Source organism: Impatiens glandulifera, chromosome 1, assembly GCF_907164915.1.
Source record: "Impatiens glandulifera chromosome 1, dImpGla2.1, whole genome shotgun sequence".
NCBI lineage: Eukaryota > Viridiplantae > Streptophyta > Magnoliopsida > Ericales > Balsaminaceae > Impatiens > Impatiens glandulifera.
Genome location: NC_061862.1, coordinates 121689696 through 121700855, shown reverse-complemented (window position 1 = coordinate 121700855; position 11160 = coordinate 121689696). Strand labels below are relative to the sequence as shown.

Here is an 11160-nt window from a genome sequence, read left to right as displayed (position 1 = left end):
ATAAAACATTTTTCTTATTTAAATCAATTTATTTTATTGTATAATTAACCATTTCTATTAAAACTATTTCAAATTTTGTATTCCAAATTTCAATTTTTCTAATGCATTATAGGCATCTTAAAAATAAAATAATTAATCTATGTTAAATTATTTAAAAGATATATATATATTTTATTTACATATATACAGAATATTAAAATATAATCATGTCATCACAATAATCAAATCTCATTTCATACAAAAATAATGCTTACATTGTTTATAAGATTTCACTCTAATAACAATAAATGTATTTTATAAAATACTTCTGTATATAATTTCAAAATAAAACAAGGATTATCAAAATCTTCATAAATTGACTAAACTACATATAATTTTTTATAAAGTGTTTATATTCCCTCAAATATTTATATATTATGTTATTAATTCTCTACCATTTAAAACAAGCCATTAATATATTTGGATTGTGTATCTATTTCTGTCTACTTTTAATAAAATTACTAATATTTTTTCAAAAAGTTGTATAAAATTTTCAAAATAAGATAATGGTTATCAAAATCTTTCAATAAATTGATGAAATTTGGTCAAATGCTATGAATCCTCATCTAGATTACATAGGACTACCTCATCGATCCGAGTGAAAGAGATAAAAGGAGTAATTATAGGATTTCTTTCCATCTTTATAATCTGATTAAGATTATGCATTGAAAAAAATATATTATATATATAGGTGTTATATTGCTTTCATTATATACTACTAAGATATAATATTTCTAAAATTGTTTTTTATTGTTCATCATTATAAATTTGTCATTTGGATTTCTGGTATAACTTTTAAAGAAGATGAAAGGTAAAATCTGCATTCTATAAACTCTTTTTTGGTTTTTTTACTGGATTATAAGTTTGATTCGATTCATGATCAATAAACATATGATGCATTGATATGATTTATATGATGCATTGATAGGTTCTCAAGTTTGATTCTCATTGAAAAGTAACAATGTCAAGCATAGAGGAGACCTTGTCAAGCATAGTGGAGACCTTGACCCAGAGACAAATAGAGCCTGAAATTACTAATGGGTAAAGAAGTGAAGACAATGAAGTAAAAGAAAGTATTCCAAGGAGAGCTAATCCCTGAACCTGAAGTGCAAGTGCCAGCAGATTTAGATGTGTGATAAATTTTTGATGAAAAAAAATGTAAAAAAATAATTATTTTTCAAGTTGTTTATTAAAAAAAATAAAATATAAAAAAGATTACACCTATTTTATATAAAGGTTTCATTACTAACTAATTAATTATAGTTAACAGAAATTAACTAACTAACAAATATTAACACTAATTAGCTGTTTTAATTTAAATAATTAATAATTTATTAAATTGTTATTATTATTTTTACTTTCTCCTTAAAGATTAGCTTACTCCTAAATTAGAGTTTTATGTTAGACAAAATAAGTCGGTAAGCTCCATTTTATTATATAATCTAATTATAAATTCTTAAATTATTTTTTCATTTCTAGTAAATATCTTTAATTTTAATGTTAATATGTTATTGATTTTTGTATTTTCATTCATTTACATATTTTTAAATACTTTAATAAAGTTTTTCGATTCATTTTTTATCTATATAATAATAATATGATGTTGGTTTAAATTAAATTCATACCAACTATTTCCTTTTTTTTAAAATTTTTAAAATTTAAATTTTATGTTAAAGTGAAATTAACTTTTAAATGGACAATGTGTGAAACATAAAATTAATAGTAAATATAATATTTGACTAATAAATTAATCAACAATCTCCTCGTTTAGAATATGTACACCTATATAATAATAATAATATAATATTAATTAATAACAGATTAGGTCAATATTATGTAATCTAAGACTTTATGATATTTTGTAGATTTCAATTAGATTTAGGATATATTTTTTTATAAAGTTAAAATTAAATGATAAATATGGAATATTGATTATAAAATGAATTGAATTTATAAAAATATATATATATATATCTAAATTTTAATAAACTTAAAATAATTAAAAATAAAATAAAAAATATTATAAATATGTTTCAAACTTACTCCTAATAAAATAAATATATTCCTAAACTAATAAGACTTTATATTTTAAATTCAATTATTTTAATGACTTTATTATTGATTCACTCTTAAAGAGTAAAATTAGCTTTGTTATTTGTTTTTTTATATTAAATTATCAAGTTAAATAATTTATAATATATATATATATATTTATATAAATATATATATTTAGTTTTAGATTAAGTAAGATTTTTTATTTAATTTAAATTAAATATAAATAAATAATTTTAAAAAGTATTTATCTAATAAAATTTTAATTTAAATAACTAGTTACATCAATAATACTAATCAATCATATAGTTTGGTTCCTCTTTATTGAATACAATAGGGTGTTTCATACTCCGGACCAATCACAATTCAACATCATTATTTTAATATTAAATCAGGGGTCGGGTTGAAAAGAAGCGAAAGAACGGAAACCCGTATTTATTTTCGGGTTCATTAGAAGCCCTATGTAAAACTGAATGAAGAAAGGTGTTATTGAGTAAGCTTCCTTCGCTTCATTTCGTTTTATAAATTTATATGTCTTTAACAAATTTTATAAAAAACCACTAACACATTAATGTAAAGACCTTTAAGCGTTCAGGTAAAAATATTTATTCCTTAATGTATAAACCACACTAGAGAATTATAAATGTCGAAACAAATGCTAACCAGTGAACATTTCTTACTATGTATTTTCAGCGCTTAAATGAGTGTAACAAACGCTACATGGCGAAGCTTTCTTCATTTTTATTTACTGCGCTAATAGGAGGAGTGAAACAAGTGCTACTTAGTAATGCTTGTTTCATGTCTATTTACAATGCTAATAAGAGGAGTGAAATGAGCGCTATCTAGTGATGCTTGTTTTATTTCGATTTACTGCGCTAATAGGACTAGTAAAACAAACGCTATCAAGTGATGCTTGCTTCGTTTTTATTTACACCGCTACCTAGTGATACTTGCTTCATTTCTGTTTACAACGCTAATAGGAGTTAATTTATGTGAAGCTAACTTCACTCACTGAAGTAATACAAGTAATATTTTACCGCTGCAATTCCACTATTCACTTTCTCTCTTAGCGATTATCATTCAACTTTCAAACCCTAGTACTATTCTTCTACGCTACGAAGATTTCTTACGAAAATGTCACAAAACGATGACAACAACATGCTAGTGGAAGTATCCAACATCCGAGAAATCGTCATGGTTGTATATAACAACATTAATGAAATCGTCCTTGTATCCAACAACAACGCCAACGATAAATCAAAGATGCAGTTTATTTCGATTAATATTGTGTTTCTAGTATTTTCATTAGTATTACATCAGTTTATTTCATTTCATTTGTAAATTACTACTTTTTCTCTTAGTGAAAATTTTATATTTTTTAGAACGATGAGTTCCGCTTCTTCTATGAAGTGCAACTAATCCACGCGGGTTAAACACATAGCTCGCAAACACACTTAACCTATTTAACTAGCCGCAGAACTTGCCGACTGACGAGCTCGAACCCAAGACCTTAGAGAGTCTGGAGATATCCACATCTTGTTACTGTTAGGGAATTAAGATATCAATTTGATTTAAAACTTGGTGAAGAACAAAACGAAGTTGTGAAGGAAATCGGTTTTGATTCTCTTATTACATTGGGTGTCTCCAAGTGCCCTGTTCATTTTTTCAAATACGTAGTGAGAATTTTTTACCCCAAGAAGAGTTCTCTGGTATTGGCCAAGGTGAACAGATTCTTATCGATGAAGACCTTGTCCAGTTCGTGCTCAACCTCCCTCGAGGGCCAATGGACATAGTTGAGTCCGTTGGGATGAACATACATGTCCTTAATTTATATGCATTCTTAAGGACTTGGAGGGTAAAATGGGGAGAAATGGAATCAACTTCAGCTCCTGAAACATATTCTATGATGGCGACGGTATTAAGTAACACAAGTGCAGACAACGATTTTAAAACTGAGTTTGTTGTCTTTGTTGTCTCAAGTTTTTTATGTGCAGTTTAAAATTCACGATGCAGGTAAAGATTTTTTCAAATATATTTTATATCTATTTGTATTTTTGAACACTTACACATGTATCATATTAATTCAGATTTAAAATTCTCAAATCCTTAATGAATGTCGTAAACATAAAGAACCTTAACTGGTATATGTTAGATAAAATTGACCGCTTAATAAGAACATAACAAAACAAATTTATTGTGCAAAAACGGTCAAGAACTCCAACCGGTCAAGAACTCCAACCGGTCAAAAACTCCAACCGGTCAAGAACTCCAACCGGTTAAGAACTCCAACCGGTCAAGAACTCCAACCTGTCAAGAACTCCAACTGGTCAAGAACTCCAACCTGTCAAGAACTCCAACCGGTCAAGAACTACAACCTGTGAAGAACTCCAACCGGTCAAGAATCCAACCGGTCAAGTAATCAAACCGGTTAGAAGAAGAAGCAGAGGATGTATCCAAAACCGTAAGTTATCCGGTTAACCTGAAGCTATGAACAACCGGTAGACATCCTAAACCGAAATGCAGTATCCAACCGGAAAACCGATGAAGAGACTACTTAGAGAAAGAAGTCAAGATTATCAAACTAAGTACAATCTACAAATTGGTGCAAACGAACACTTTGAGTATCTGCGGAAGATGATATCAAAGGAACAGACTGTGACATTGCCATATCCATACAAGTCTGATGATACTCTAAAGGCTGCAGAAGATTGCCTGAAGAAACATTTACCATTTTGGTACAAGTCAAAGGTGCAGTCTTCCAGATATAGGCAATCGGCCAACCGACAGTTGCCATATTAAGTAAAAGACAAATGAAGCCGGTCTGCTTCATGCCTTGGAAGATTAAACCGCAATTAATGCAATGCTGAACCTCTTCTCAACCAATCAGATTCATGGATTACCCTGAAGGTATCCGTTGAAGAAATGTGACCGTTGGCACATTTCACCTATAAAAGAAGGAGCTGAAGAGGAGTAAATGCAGTTACAGAAATTGAGAACAGTTACAACAATTAAGAGTGCCAACAACCAAGAAGTTACAAGTTGTGTTTATCTCTCTACAAGATTCAAAGTTTAAGTGTGCATTTGAAGTGTGATTAAAATTTCTGTGAGAATTGTAAGAGTGTTTATCGAGCAGTAAATAAGACTCGATCGTGTATTGTGTTTGTGTATTCCTTAGTGAATATCCTTCTCACGGTTTCGAGAAGAGGGGTGACGTAGGAGTTTTATCTCCGAACATCTATAAAAACCTGTGTCTTGTTCTTTACTTTCTGTCGGTTCTGCTTTCTAACCGACTCACACTGTTATAACCGAATTACATCATTCTAACTGATTCACTAAACCTCAAACCGACCTCCTAATCTCCAAACCGATATTCTCCAAAACCAATCTCTATTCTTCATGTGTGTGTGTTGCTTCAGTCTGAAACAAACCACTTTCGCACTTGAACTCGGTTCAAGGGTTTGTGACAGCCTGTGTAGTATTGAAACCCGGTGTTAATCTCTAACCGGATTAAACACCAACCGTTGAGTGTTATCAGAAAGAGTATACCGGACGGACCCCGGTTCCCCACCCCCGATCTAGATCCTAACAATTGGTATCAGAGCAGTTAATTTCAATACTCAAGCAACACGGAGCAAGCAAGCATGACTTTCGGCGAGAAACCTGAGGTATTTGATATCTCCTTTGATGATTTTACCCGAGATGATTTAATTGCTGCACTCAATGACATGGTCATTAAGTACATAAAACTGTCAAAATCTCTTAATCAAACTATTTCAAAAAGCAAGTATAATAGTTCAAGTTGTTCATCTCAAATCAAAGAGGTTGATGTTTCAAAAAGTGAGATCTCATCTAAGAATGAGAAGCTCAATGAAGAAATTACAAGTTGTAATGATATAACTTCAAAGGATGAGATGATTTATGTAAAGCCAGCTTCAAGATGTCTGAAACCTGAGAGAAGGACAACCAGTTTGTATGGCAAAGAAAAACTTGACCGAAAGTCAAAAGATGTTTACCGAAAATCATCCTTTAAAGTTAAATCGTCAGCAGATAGATATACTATACATACACACAACAGGAAGTCCATCAAAATAATCAAAGTATGGTATCCTAAGGGACTAATAAGCCACGGACCCAAAGAAAAATGGGGACCAGATTTTCTATTGTCTATGAATGTAGGTAAATCAAGAAAAAAGCTTGGAAGAAACAACATTGCATCCGGATAGCCGACTACTGACAGACACATCACATGAAGGGAACAAGCATGAAGTGGCTAACATTCTCACAAAGCCACTTCTCGAGTCTAAGTTTTCTTCCCATAGAAATATTTTAAAATTGTTAGATTACAAAAATTTTCATACAAAATTCTTCTTGAAATAATGATCTCTTTGAATCAAACCGTTTTCCCAAAAACCGTCCAAACAAACATAAGCTTTCCAGAAACCGGCCAAACAAACACAAGATTTTTAAACCGACCAAACAAACATAAGGTTCTTAAACCGACCTACTTCTTACTTATTATATGATTTTGAATATTTTAAATAAAATAATCAAAAATGGAAAAATTGTTAGATAAAATTGACTGGTTAATAAGAACTTAACAAAACAAATTTATTGTGCAAGAACGGTCAAGAACTCCAACCGGTCAAGAACTCCAACCTGTCAAGAACTCCAACCGGTCAAGAACTCCAACCGGTATAAACTCCAACCGGTCAAGAATTTCAACCAGTCAAGAACTCCAACCGGTCAAGAACTCCAACCGGTCAAGAACTTCAACCTGTCAAGAACTTCAACCGGTCAAGAACTCCAACCGGTCAAGAACTCCAACCTGTCAAGAACTCCAACCGGTCAAGAACTCCAACCTGTCAAGAACTCTAAACGGTCAAGAATCCAACCGGTCAAGTAATCAAACTAGTTAGAAGAAGAAGTAGAGGATGTATCCAAAACCGGAAGTTATCCGGTTAACCTGAAGCTATGAACAACCAGTAGACATCCTAAACTGAAATGCAGTATCCAACCGGAAAACCGATGAAGAGACTACTTAGAGAAAGAAGTCAAGATTATCAAACTAAGTACAATCTAAAAATTGGTGCAAACGAACACTTTGAGTATCTGCGGAAAATGATATCAATGGAACAGACTGTGACATTGCCTTATCCATACAAGTCTGATGATACTTTGAAGGTTGCAGAAGATTGCCTGAAGAAACAGTTACCATTTTGGTACAAGTTAAAGGTGCAGTCTTTCAGATACAGGCAACCGGCCAACCGGCAGTTGCCATATTAAGTAAAAAGACAAATGAAGTCGGTCTGCTCCATGCCTTGGAAGCTTAAACCGCAATTAATGCAATGCTGAACTTCTGCTCAACCAATCAGATTCAAAGATTACCCTAAAGGTATCCGTTGAAGAAATGTGACCGTTGGCACATTTCACCTATAAAAGAAGGAGCTGAAGAGGAGTAAATGCAGTTATAGAAATTGAGAACAATTACAACAATTAAGAGTGCCAACAACCAAGAAGTTACAAGTTGTGTTTATCTCTCTACAAGATTCAAAGTTTAAGTGTGCATTTGAAGTGTGATTACAATTTCTGTGAGAATTGTGAGAGTGTTTATCGAGCAGTAAATAAGACTCGATCATGTATTGTGTTTGTGTATTCCTTAGTGAATATCCTTCTCACGGTTTCGAGAAGAAGGGGTGACGTAGGAGTTTTATCTCCGAACATCCATAAAAACCTGTGTCTTGTTCTTTACTTTCTACCGGTTCTGCTTTCTAACCGACTCACACTGTTATAACCGAAATACATCATTCTAACCGATTCACTAAACCTTAAACCGACCTCCTAATCTCCAAACCGATATTCTCCAAAACCTATCTCTATTCATCCTGTGTGTGTGTTGCTTCAATCTAAAACAAACCACTTCCGCACTTGAACTCGGTTCAAGTGTTTGTGACAGCCTTTGTAGTATTTAAACCCGGTGTTTATCTCTAACCGGATTAAACACCAACCGTTGAGTGTTATTAGAAAGAGTAAACTGGACGGACCCCGGTTCCCCATCCCCGATCTAGATCCTAATAGTATAAATTCACACTATCAGGATTGGCTGAAAGTGCCCGAAAATGGAAAAAAACCAAGAAAAAAAACAATGCTATTTTGATGGACTTTTAACCTTTTTATTGATAAAGATGATATGAACTTAAAAGCCCTTTTTATGAAAGATAAAATTTTAAGTAAGAGAAAAAAGTAGTAATTTATAAATGAAATGAAATAAACTGGTGTAATACTAATGAAAATACTAAAAACACAATATTAATCAAAATAAACTACCTCTCCGATTTATCTTTAGCGTTGTTGTTGAATATAAGGACGATTTCGTTAATGCTGTTACATACTACCAAGACGATTTCTTGGGCGTTGGATACTTCCACTAGCATGTTATTGTCATCGTTTTGTGACATTTTTGCAAGAAATCTTCGTAGCGTAGAAGAATAGTACTAGGGTTTGAAAGTTGAAAGATGATCGCTGAGAGAGAAAGTGAATAGTAGGAGGAGAAAATGAATAGTGGGATTGTAATGGGAAAATTCTGTTTTTATTCCTTTAGTGAGTGAAGTTAGCTTCACATAAATTAACTCCTATTATCGTTGTAAACAAAAATAAATCAAGTATCACTAGGTAGCGCTTGTCTCACTTCTCCTATTAGCGGTGTAAATAAAAGTGAAGCAAACATCACTAGGTATCGCTTGTTTCACTACTCATATTAGCGCAGTAAATCGAAATGAAGCAAGCATCACAAGACAACGTTTATTTTACTCCTCTTATTAGCGTTGTAAATAGACATGAAAAAAGTATCACTAGGTAGCGCTTGTTTCACTCCACCTATTATCGCAGTTGATAGAAATGAATAAAACTTCACTAGGTAGCGCTTGTTACACTCATTTAAGTGCTGAAAATACATAGTGAAGCAATGTTCACAGGTTAGCGTTTGTTTCAGCATTTATAATTCTCTAGTAGGGTACGCATTAAGGAATAAAAGTTTTTACTTGAACGCTTAAAGGTCTTTAAATTAATGTGTTAGTATTTTTTCATGAAATTTCTTACAAGCTTATAAATTTATAAAATGGAGTAAAATAAAGGAAGCTTCATTTAATAGCGCATTTCTTAATTCAGTTTTATATAATGCTTTAGATGAACCCGAAAATAAATATAGGTTCTGGTTCTCTATATCTTCCTTTCAACTCGACTCCTGATTTAATATTAAAATAATGATGTTAAATTGTAATTGGTCTGGAACAGGAAAATACCCTATTCGGTAGCAGAGGATCCAAACTACTAATCAAATGCTAATTCTAAATAAACAACCAAACACATTCTATTTTTATATAAAACCTATATATAAAACTAAGTATTTAAGCGGTTTGTTTCGATCGATTGTTTTACTGAAAAATATATTCCAACTGTTGTGTGATTTCAAAATTTGTATTCGTCTTAGATTTATTGTAAAATAATAATACAATTTAATAAATTATTAATTAGTTAGTAACTAAATGATTTAAATAGTTACTATTTAAGAATTTAACATGGTATTAAACGGTTTTAATCTTGAAGACAAACTACTATATTCCCTATCGGTGACTCTCTCTCCATCAGTAGATGATTTATTGATGAATCATGAGTTTATGCAATTCTTGTTGAAGATGATGAGAAACGATGATCAAGATTTCTGATTAAAGAAAAAAGAGTTTCTGGTAGCATCAATGTCTTGCCTCCGTCTTTTCTGAATGATCTGTAAGAAAAGAATCGAACAACCAAGAAATTAGAAGGAAGAACAATATATCTCTTGAAGCCTAGTATCCTCTTGTTGTGGTTTCTTACGTTCCCCCTCTTTTTTAGAGTTTTCGATCTTTAATTAAGTGATTGATTATCGAAAATGTTCGGGAGAGCGCCTAAGAAAAACGACAACACCAAGTATTGTGAAGTACATGGAGCCCAAAGAATGCATCACAAGATGATCTAAAGAAGATCTTATGTATCCGAGCCTAAATTTTAATTGTGATGGAAAAGGAAGTGACAAGTAAGGAGATCATTGTCAAAGTTAAAAAAATTAGTGTTGATGGCGATAATTCCACCAAAAAAATGAGTGAGAGATACAGAGAAGGAGAGGGAGAATGATTAAGATGAAATTCAATCATATCTTGAGCTTCGAAATTTAGGACCAAGATCACCAATTACATCCACAAAGCATTGGCTCAACAGATGGTGAACAAGCTACAACAATGTGCAGATAAAGAGAATGGATACAATAATGAGATTAATTCAAAGGGCGTTGAAGAAAACGACGTCGACAAAGAAGATGAATGAGTCATCCACCATATCGAAATCTCACTTTCAAGCCCAACAATAGTTTGGTCAGAATGGAATCATCTTATATACAGTTCAATCAAAGGAGAAGAATCCTGTAGATTGTGAAGTTAAACACTCATTCAAATGGTTTAGATTCTTCATCAATACAACGACTAAAACCATGCTTATGATTACTGGTTTAGTTTCTATCTTGCAATTATTTAGACTTTAATAAGGCTGAGGAGGAGGTTTCAAACGAAATTAACAATCTTGATGAAATATTAGAAGAATTTAGTGTTGATAAATCCATTGATGAAATGAGTGGACATGGATAACAACAAGAATAGGATGAAGTTCAAAGTAGAGGTCGACATCAGGTCGGGCTCCGGCCCAGCCTTTCGTGCCAAACAGTGATACATGTCGTGTCATGCCGTACCTCATGTTAATCGTGTCGTGCTCATGTCGTGCCTAACAGTAAAATATTTTGGCCCAGCCCGGCCTGTTGGCTCATGTCGTGTCGAGCAGTGTCGTGTCGTTCCGTGCCGAGCCATGTCGTGCTTCCCGTGCCGTGCTGAACCGTTCCGTGTCATGCCGTGCCAACGGGCTGGACCGGACCGTATAACAACCTTGTTAGCCTTCTAAAAAAATAATTTTAAAAAAATATGGGATCGCACCCTTTCGAGTTGCCTACGTATCTTACAAATTTGCATACCTTAAATTTGTAAAAATAAG

At 32.5% G+C, this 11160-nt stretch overlaps 1 pseudogene; it reads right to left on the bottom strand.

Annotated features, from left to right (window-relative positions):
• Nucleotides 1–8546, bottom strand: part of LOC124941792 — a 25576-nt pseudogene extending 17030 nt beyond the window's left edge.
• Nucleotides 8547–11160: the final 2614 nt, after the last annotated feature.